Raw genomic sequence first — 9,362 nt, forward strand, 5'->3', positions numbered from 1 at the left:
GCTAAAAAGATATTGTTTTGAGAATTGTTGACGGTGTCTTTGAGTCTGAGGCAGTTCAGAAAATTTAAGTTTTCAGTGATGTGGAAATGTGGTTTTTTGTTTGTTTGTTTTCTTTTTAGGCCCACAACTGTAGCATATGGAATTTCCCAGGCTAGGGGTCTAATTGGAGATGCAGCTGCTGGCCTAAGCCACAGCCACAGCAATATCAGATCTATGCCTTGTCTGAAACCTACACTGTAGCTCACAGCAACGCAGATCCTTAAACCACTGAGCAAGGCCAGGGATCGAACCTGCATCCTCATGGATGCTAGTCGGGGTCGTTACTGCTGAGTCATAATGGGACTCCAAAGATATATGTTGAAACCACATCCGCAATGGCCATCCAGCTCCATCCTAGATGTCTGAACCACAGTTACTCCATTTTGGGTTTTGGGGGTTTTGGTTTTTTTTTTTTTGGTCTATTTAGGGCTGCACCCATGGCATAGGGAGGTTCTAAGGCTAGGGGTTGAATCAGAACTGTAGCTGCTGGCCTACACCACAGCTCACAGCAACGCTGGATCCGTAACCCACTGAGCAAAGCCAGAGATCAAATGTGTGTCTTCATGGATGCTAGTCAGATTAGTTTCCACTGAGCAACTGCGACAGGAACTCCCATTTTGATTTTTTCAATGAATTCTTTTCTTTAATGGCTAAAGCAGTTAACAATGCATGCCTTACATGCCATAAAAAATATTAGCATAAAGTTTATGCCATAAAAAATGTTAGCATAAAGTTTAAGTTAAATCCTGTATAAGCAGAATGACTTCCCCATACCTCAACATGTGAAAATTTCTTCCATCAGGTCTCCAATTGCATTTAAGATTTTGTACGTATGTTTTGTCTCTGATGTTCATTTTCACTTCTGTGTCCTGATGTCTATTTTTATTTACTCTGCTCAAGTTTCATTATGCTTCTTAAAGATTCACAACTATAATCAAATTGGAAACTTTTTCAACACTATCTTTTCAAACTTTATCTGTTCTGCAATTTCTCTTTTCTTTTCTTCTGGTATCTTATTGATTATATGTTGGCTTTCTTCTGCTTTGTTTCTTTCTTATCTTCTCTCATTTTCTGTCTCTATCAATTTTTGCTGCTTTCTGAATATCTACATAGATGTAGCTTCCAGGTCTCTTGTCAGCTATCTCTAACTAGCTATTCAATCACTTTTTTTTCCTTTTCTAGAAGTTCCATTTGGTTTTCTAAAACTTGCCTGGTGTTTACCTAATAGTGCATTGTTTTCTAGGATTTTAATCCCTTCTCTTGTGTCTCTGACCACTGCAAACATATTTATTTTATATCTTTCAGACTGTGGTTCAATTCTTTCAGTTTCTTATTATTCTGTATTCCTGATTTTTGTCACTCACAGTAGATTGCTTCCATATGAGTTCTATTTCTGTTTAGGAACTCATCTTCGTGTGAGTTCTTTTTCTCTGACAATTTCTTCCAAGTATTTTGGCATTTTCTTGTGCCAGGCAGAAGAATCAAGAGCTTAGGCCAATTTTTATATTCTTTTCTCAGCTGAGAAAGACAGCTAAAGATATGATAGAATGGGTGACCAGGAAGTTGAACCTGAGCTAAATACCTCAGAAAGCAGACAGGTTGATATTTTCCTCCCATCCAAAGCCCAAACCATTACATACAAACCTTTTTTCCACCTATTTTTGCCAGTAGGTAGATTTTTTTTTTCTAATTCATCTTTATACATTTTCACTATAGAAGGTAGAGAAAAAATTTATAAACTACTTACAGTTGGGTTGGGTTGTAAATGAGAGCGGCAAGCTATTACTCCTGCCATAACAAATAGAAAGAGTAGAAACAGAAACAAAAATCATATTTTGAATCATTGAAAGGCTACAGAAACAAACATTTGAGGAGTTAAATTCCAGAGAAGAAAAAGTCTTTCCTAGGAACTAGGCAATCATTTCTTTCCTGTCATCCTATCTGTATGACAGAGTAAAGGGTAGGGTTTCTCTGAGGGAAAACACTGACTTCAATATTTATGGTCCATTTACAGGCAAACCCAGGTCACCTCCTCTGCCAACAACAAGCCAGGCATCCTAGGGAGCTGCTCTCTCATCCATAGGACAGGTGCTGATTAACCAGAATGTACTTTAAAAAAAAAACCCACAAAATCTGACATATGATAAAAAATTGTAAAATGTGAAGCACATAAAATGTGAACTACAACCAAAAGAAAAATAGACAATAGAAGATGACTCAGTTAAATAGAAAGAGACAATAATCCTTATTGGGTATGTACTTAACAACATAACTTCAAAATACATAAAGAAAACTGACAAAAAATAAAGAAATAAAGGAAAAAATAGGCAAGTCCATAATCAATCCTATATATTAACACATCTTCAAGAAAACATAGAGTAAGTAGATAAGAACATATATTGGAGTTCCCGTTGTGGCGCAGTGGTTAGTGAATCCGACTAGGAACCATGAGGTTGAGGGTTCAATCCCTGGCCTTGATCAGTGGGTTGAGGATCTGGCGTTGCCGTGAGCTGTGGTGTAGGTCGCAAACATGGCTTGGATCCTGCAGGCCACAGCAATGGCTCCGATGAGACCCCTAGCCTGAGAAACTCCATATGCTTCGGGAGTGGCCTAGAAAAGGCAAAAAGACAAAAAAATTAAATTAATTAATTAATTAATTAAATTAAAAAAATAAAGAACATATAAAATATTTGAATACTATCAACCAGTTTGATCTGATATTTATAAAATACTATTCTCAACTACCAAAGAACACACTTTCTTCTCAAGTACACTTAAACATTTACAAAAATACCAGGTACTGGAACATAATGAAGTCTCAACACATTCCAAAAGATTGAAATCACACAGAAATGTTTCTTGGCTACAGCAGAATTAAATTAGAAATCAGTAAGAGAGATAACTAAAGAATTGAAGGAAGAAGTCGTAATGGAAATTGGAAAATATTTTTAACTAAATAATAATGAATAATAATGTATCAAAATTTGTGGTATGCAGCTAAAGCAGTGTTTAGAGGAAAATTAATAGTTTAAATTCTCATTAGGAAAAAAACATTTTAAATAAATCATCTAAATTTCTACCTCAAGAAGCTAGAAAGAAAATAATTACACCCAAGAAATTAGAAATGGGGAATAAAGGAGTTCCCGTCGTGACGCAGTGGTTAACGAATCCGACTAGGAACCATGAGGTTGTGGGTTCGATCCCTGGCCTTGCTCAGTGGGTTAACAATCCGGTGTTGCCGTGAGCTGTGGTGTAGGTTGCAGACGCGGCTCGGATCCCGTGTTGCTGTGGCTCTGGTGTAGGCCGGTGGCTACAGCTCTGATTAGATCCCTAGCCTGGGAACCTCCATATGCCGCGGGAGCGGCCCAAGAAATAGCTAAAAAGATACACACAAACACACACACACACACACACACACACACACACACACACACACACACAAACATGGTAAAAGAAAAAAAAAAGAAATGGGGAATAAAGATACGAACAACAACAAAAAATGAAATAGAAGACAACATAAAATAGAGAAAATCAACAAATCAACAGTTGTCTTTGAAAACATTAATAAAATTTATAAAACTAGCAAAACTGATAAAGAAAATATAAATTATCAATATTAGAAAACAACACACTTCTAAATAACACATGGGTCAAAGAAGAAATATTGAGGGAAATTTTAAAATATTTTGAGCTAAATGAAAATGAAGACACGACTCGTGAAAATTTGTGGGAAGCAGTGAAAGCAGTGCTTAGAGGGAAATTTACTGCCTTGAATTCATACAATAAAGACCTAAAATCAATAAGCTAAGTTCCCATCTTAGAAAACTAGAAAAAGAAGAGCAAATTGAGCCCAAAGTAAGCAGAAGAAAATAAATAATAAGAATTAGAGTAGAAATCAATGAAATTGAAAACAGGAAATCAATAGAGAAAATTAACAAAATCAAAAGCTGGTTCCTAGAAAAAAATAATAACTAGCCAAGCTAAGAAGAGCAAGAACACAAATTACTAGTGTCAATAATTAGAGTGGACATCACTATAGATCCTATGAACATTAAAAAGATAAAAAAGGAATATATTGGAGTTCTCTATACCTGATCATTTCTCTATAAACTTAAAACTGCTCTAAAATAAAGTACATTAATTAAAAAAAAAAGATGTGCCATCAACAGGGTTGAGCTTGGAAGTGTAGGGAGAAAGAGATTATTTTATTATTAATGGATGGGGAACAGAGCACAGGGTAACAAAAAGTGCTTGTGCTCAAAAAATATATTGGATGAATAAACATGCTCTCCAAATAGGTTATATCCTAAGGTACTGGGAGTTACAACTCCCAACATATAAATTTTTGTAGGACACAATTCAACCCATAATGTGGGGGAGGGAGTGGAAGGCCTCAGGGAACGTTGGACTTAGGGCAGAAAAGGTATTGACCTAGAGCAGATGAGAGCAAACAGGCTGAGGGAATGAATGGGAAGACATGGGCCCTGGTCTCAGTTAAGGGGAAATAAAGCCAAAGCAGACCTTCAAGACTCAGGCAGAATGCTGATGGGACCTAGTTGGGGAGGAGCAGGCCCAAGCCCTGGGCCAAGATTCATACCAGGGATGGGGCTGTCAGAATCAAGTCACCAGCTCTGGCTTGCTTGGCAGAACAGAGGACAGGTGTGGCCATCAGTATAACCACAGTGCACCCCCCAATGATCTCTTCTGCAAAGCAGGTATTCAGATCTCAGTCATTCTGAGAGTGAAAGGCTGAAGGGCAAAGTGCCAGGTGATTTGAATGGACAAGGTTGTGAAGACCCACAGCAGGATGATGGGCTTGGAATTGACAGAAAGCAAATGAAAGGACTGTCATGTGGCTTGGGTCATCCCATGAGTTCAGGTCAAAATCCTGCAATGAGCCCATCCTGCTCAGTAGCTCTGATAGAAAGTGGGTGGTTGGGTCCACACAGGGTTGGGGATTTGCAGGGCTACTGCAAGAGAAGAACAGGAATGAGAAATGGGGTTAGCAGCAGAAAAAAAAAAAAGCAACAATATAGCATCAATTCAGACTGGGAAGGAAAAGTAGCAAAGCATATATGTCTCAGAAGCATTCACCTCTCACTCCCTACTGCCACAATTTTCCTTTAAGTCACAACAAAACTTCCACCTGCTCTCCTGTTTTTCTCTCACCCACCCTTCCCTCCACACTGTTCCATCCATTCTCTATCCTACTGTCAGAATGAGTTGAAAGGTTTAATCATGTTACTCCTTTGCACAAAATTCCGTCACTGTCCATTGCCTAGATAGAGCAGACACAGTATGCTGTGCACCCAGGTCTTCTATTCAGCAGAGGAAGCCAAATCATACAGATAAAGAAGCAGTGGCATCAAATCAGACATTCCATCTGCTTGCAAAAAGTGATCAAATATGACTTCTTTCCACGTGGAATCTGATGCACCGCCACCACCAAAACAGGACCTTGCTGGTGCCATTTCCTTAGTCTACAAGGGTCTCTCTCTTCCCCTCGCTCTTCATCTATTAGGAACTCTCACCACCCTTCAAGAAGACCACTGACCACACCAGTTAGAAACGACCCCTCTACCCGTTTCACCCTTGTTCGAGTCTTCACTGCGGTTATTTTTTTTTTTCAAATGTACATGAAATTCACATTTTTGAACACCTGTGTGACAGGTGGTGCATGAGGTACTTTTATTTAGATGAATCTTACCAGATTGTCTCAAGGAAGAATATATCTTGCCCACTGTATAGTCGAGAAGAATGCAGAGAGATGGTAATGCTTATCCAGGACCTATTCTGTGCACAAAGCTTTCCATACATAACCTCATTCAACCCGCGCATCAGCCACATGATACAGCTTCTATTTCGGAGGGGACTGTAATGTACACAGCAGATTGTAAATAATGGAGCCTAACCCTGGTGTGTTTGCCTCCCAAACCCCTGGGCTTTTTACTCTGATATGCTCTTCAAGAAGCCTATGATCTTGGCCCTGTGGACCGTCCCACAGCTTATTATTATAAGACCTTATGCATTGTGGAGGCTCAGGAAATTTGTTCATTCATTCATGCATTTGTTTGGTCATTCCACAGATATTTACTGAGTACCTCCTATGTACTGGGAGGTAAAAATGTGTTTCCTAAATTAAGAAATGAATGCATACGGCATGGCATGTGGTGGCAAGGGTTATGGAAAAATACAAAGGGAGTGTGGGAAGCGGGAGGAGGTTGTTTCTGGACACTCTGTTATGCTCCACTGTCTTCTTGTCTATCCTTTGCTTCCACACTATACTGACATAATTACTAGATCTCTGTCTTAGTCTTGAGAGCTCATGAAGCAAGTCGACTTCTTAATCTTCAAGAGTGCCTTGACCATCTTTAGCCTTTCCTACTTCCTTACAGATTTTAGAATCAGCTTCTTAAATTCCACAAAAAGCTGGGGTTTGATTGGGATTACATTATTCCATAAATCAGCTTGGGGAGAATTGTCATTTTAACTATACTGAGTCTTCCAATTTGTGAGCTTAGTATAGCTCTCCTTTTAAATGGATTTTCTCTGTCAGTAACATTTTATTTTCTTTGAAGACCTACATACATTTTACTAGGTTTACTTCCAGATACATAACAGTTTATGTCATTGAAAATGGTATCTTTCTTATTTTTATTGTTTTGCTTTTTCAGCGGCATATGTAAGTTCCCAGGCTAGGGGTCAAATCGGAGCTACAGCGGCTGCCCTACACCACAGCCACAGTAACGTGGGATCTAAGCTGCTTCTGTGACCCACACCATAGCTCATGGCAAGGCCAGATCCTTAACCTACTGAGGGAGGCCAGGGATCAAACTCACATCTTCATGGTTCCTAGTCAGGTTCATTAACTGCTGAGCCACAAAGGGAACTCCTATTTTTTATTTTTTAAATTTTACATTTAATTTTATTTACTTATTTATTGCTCTTTAGGGCTGCACCCACAGCAAATGGAAGTTCCCAGCTAGGGGCTGAATTGGAGCTGCAGATGCCAGCCTACACCACAGCCACAGCAACATCAGATCAGAGCCATGTCTGTGACCTACACCACAGCTCAGGGCAACGCTGGATCCTTAATCCACTGAGCGAGGCCAGAAATCAAAACCGCAACCTCATGTATACTACTCGGGCTCATTACTACTGAGCCACAATGGGAACTCCGAAAATGGTTATCTTTAAAACATTTATTTTCTGTTCATTTCTGGGAAACAGAAAGGATCAACATCTAGAAACTAATTTTTGTACCTGGCAACTTTATCAAACTCTATTAGTTCTAATATCTTATCTGTAAAATCTATTGGAGTTTCACATTATCTTCAAATAATTATAATTTGTTTCTTACTTTCAGTCCTTAGGACTTTTCTTTCTTTTTCTTATTTACTGAGCTGGCTAGGGACTTCAGGAAAGCAGTGACTCCAAAGGTGACTGAATTTTGGTTTTCTATTTTGAAGGCAGAGCCAAGAGGATTTGCTGACAAATTGCATTTAGGCTGTGAGAGCAAGAGAGGAATCAAGGTTGAGTTCAGCCTTTCCACAGAAAAGAAAATCATGGACATGGAGAACAGACTTGTGGTTGCCAAGAAGAGGGAAGGAGTGGGAGGGACTGGGAATTTGGGGTTAATAGATGCAAACTATAGCTCTTGGAATGGATAAGCAATGGGATCCTGCTGTATAACACTGGGAACTATGTCTGGTCACTTGTGATGGAGCGTGATAATATGAGAGAAAAGAATGTATACATGTATGTGTGACTGGGTCACCTTCCTATGCAGCGAAAAAGTGACAGGACACTGCAAATCAGCTATAATAGAAAAAATAAAAATCATTATAAAAATTTTAAAAATTAAAAAAAAAAAAAAAGGTTGAGTTCAGGATTTGGGCCTGAACATTTGGAAAAATGACACTGCAGGCCAAGCCAGAGGTTTGTTGATTGTACAGTTCTGGTAATTAAATGAAGAAAAGACAGAAACCAAATGATATTTATTGGCAATGATCTAACAGGCTTGAGCCTGATTTACCAAAAATAACTCACACTCTAGTAAAAATTTAAAACATTTACAAATGCTCCTAATTGGGCCTAACTTGGGATTTCCTATTCAGTTACTGCCCTCTACAGGAAGCTTGTCTGAATATGAGCTGTGCGTGCTGATAAAAATCCAACCCCCAAAATAGAGGTTAATTTATTCCTCCATCCTCAGTCTTTCCTGTTTCCACTACACACACACACACACACACACACACACCTTGTTTTGCAATCCTGCCCCAGGTCAGGAAAGTACAACAGAACCTCCCAGGAAATCTGGTCCCTGCAAGGCACTTCAAGTAGCTTTTCTGGAAAGATGTCCTAGAAGGGCCAGCTGAGATTCTATGGGCTTACCCTAAAAACAGTGAAGGGGCAATGAAGAGGTGACCCTGCAAAAACCCTGGGTCATAGAAAGAGATCTCATTGTCCCAGCTGGAAGGCCAATGTGACCATCCTTTATCACATGGCTCTTAAGTCACTGGTACAGCCTGAGGTTTCCTTGCACAAGGAAGCAAAACTCTAAGAAGCTGGCACATTTAACAATGCAAAAGACTGTTCAAGCCACATTAACCTTCCACCCAGTTCCCTGACGCTGATTTACAACACACACAGGGTACCTCACTGGGATAAGGGCTGGTGCTCCCCTCACATGCCACCCAATCTCAGGAATGTAAGCTTCAAAAAGTCAAGGACATTGTCCCATAAGCCTCTCTGTTCTCATTGTCCAAAATGATACCCGTCATATAATAGGTATATGATAATATTTTTTGGAATTGTCATTTTAAAGGCTTTTAAAAGTATTAAAAGGGTTAAATTTTCATGTGTCCTAACCAAAAATCAATGTTGTTTAAAACTGATGAGTCAAGAAAAATCACACTGTTACTGCAGAGAGGTAAATATCAAAAGAAATTGCTGATGAAGTTAAAAGCTTTGCCTATGTGGAGTGGAACTGCAGCAGGAAAAGGACCAATTTTTATCACTTTCATTTTTGTATTTGCAAGTGTCTTCATGATTTTCTAGTTTGCGTATTCAAATCATACACATTTATCTAATATAATATTCATTTTTGTGTATGATCTACCGTCTTCATCCGTACATTCACATTACATAATTGCAATCATAGCTATATATTTTATAATTGGCTTTTTTTCCCTTAGTCCACAGGTTCAGTTATAGTAAAGAGTTCACTGCGTTTTTAGTTTTCATAATTACCATGTCAATTACTGTATGACATTCCAATGTGTTACTGTACCATAATTTAGCTAAATACCTTAAAGTGGAAC

Source organism: Sus scrofa, chromosome 8, assembly GCF_000003025.6.
Source record: "Sus scrofa isolate TJ Tabasco breed Duroc chromosome 8, Sscrofa11.1, whole genome shotgun sequence".
Taxonomy (NCBI): Eukaryota; Metazoa; Chordata; class Mammalia; order Artiodactyla; family Suidae; genus Sus; species Sus scrofa.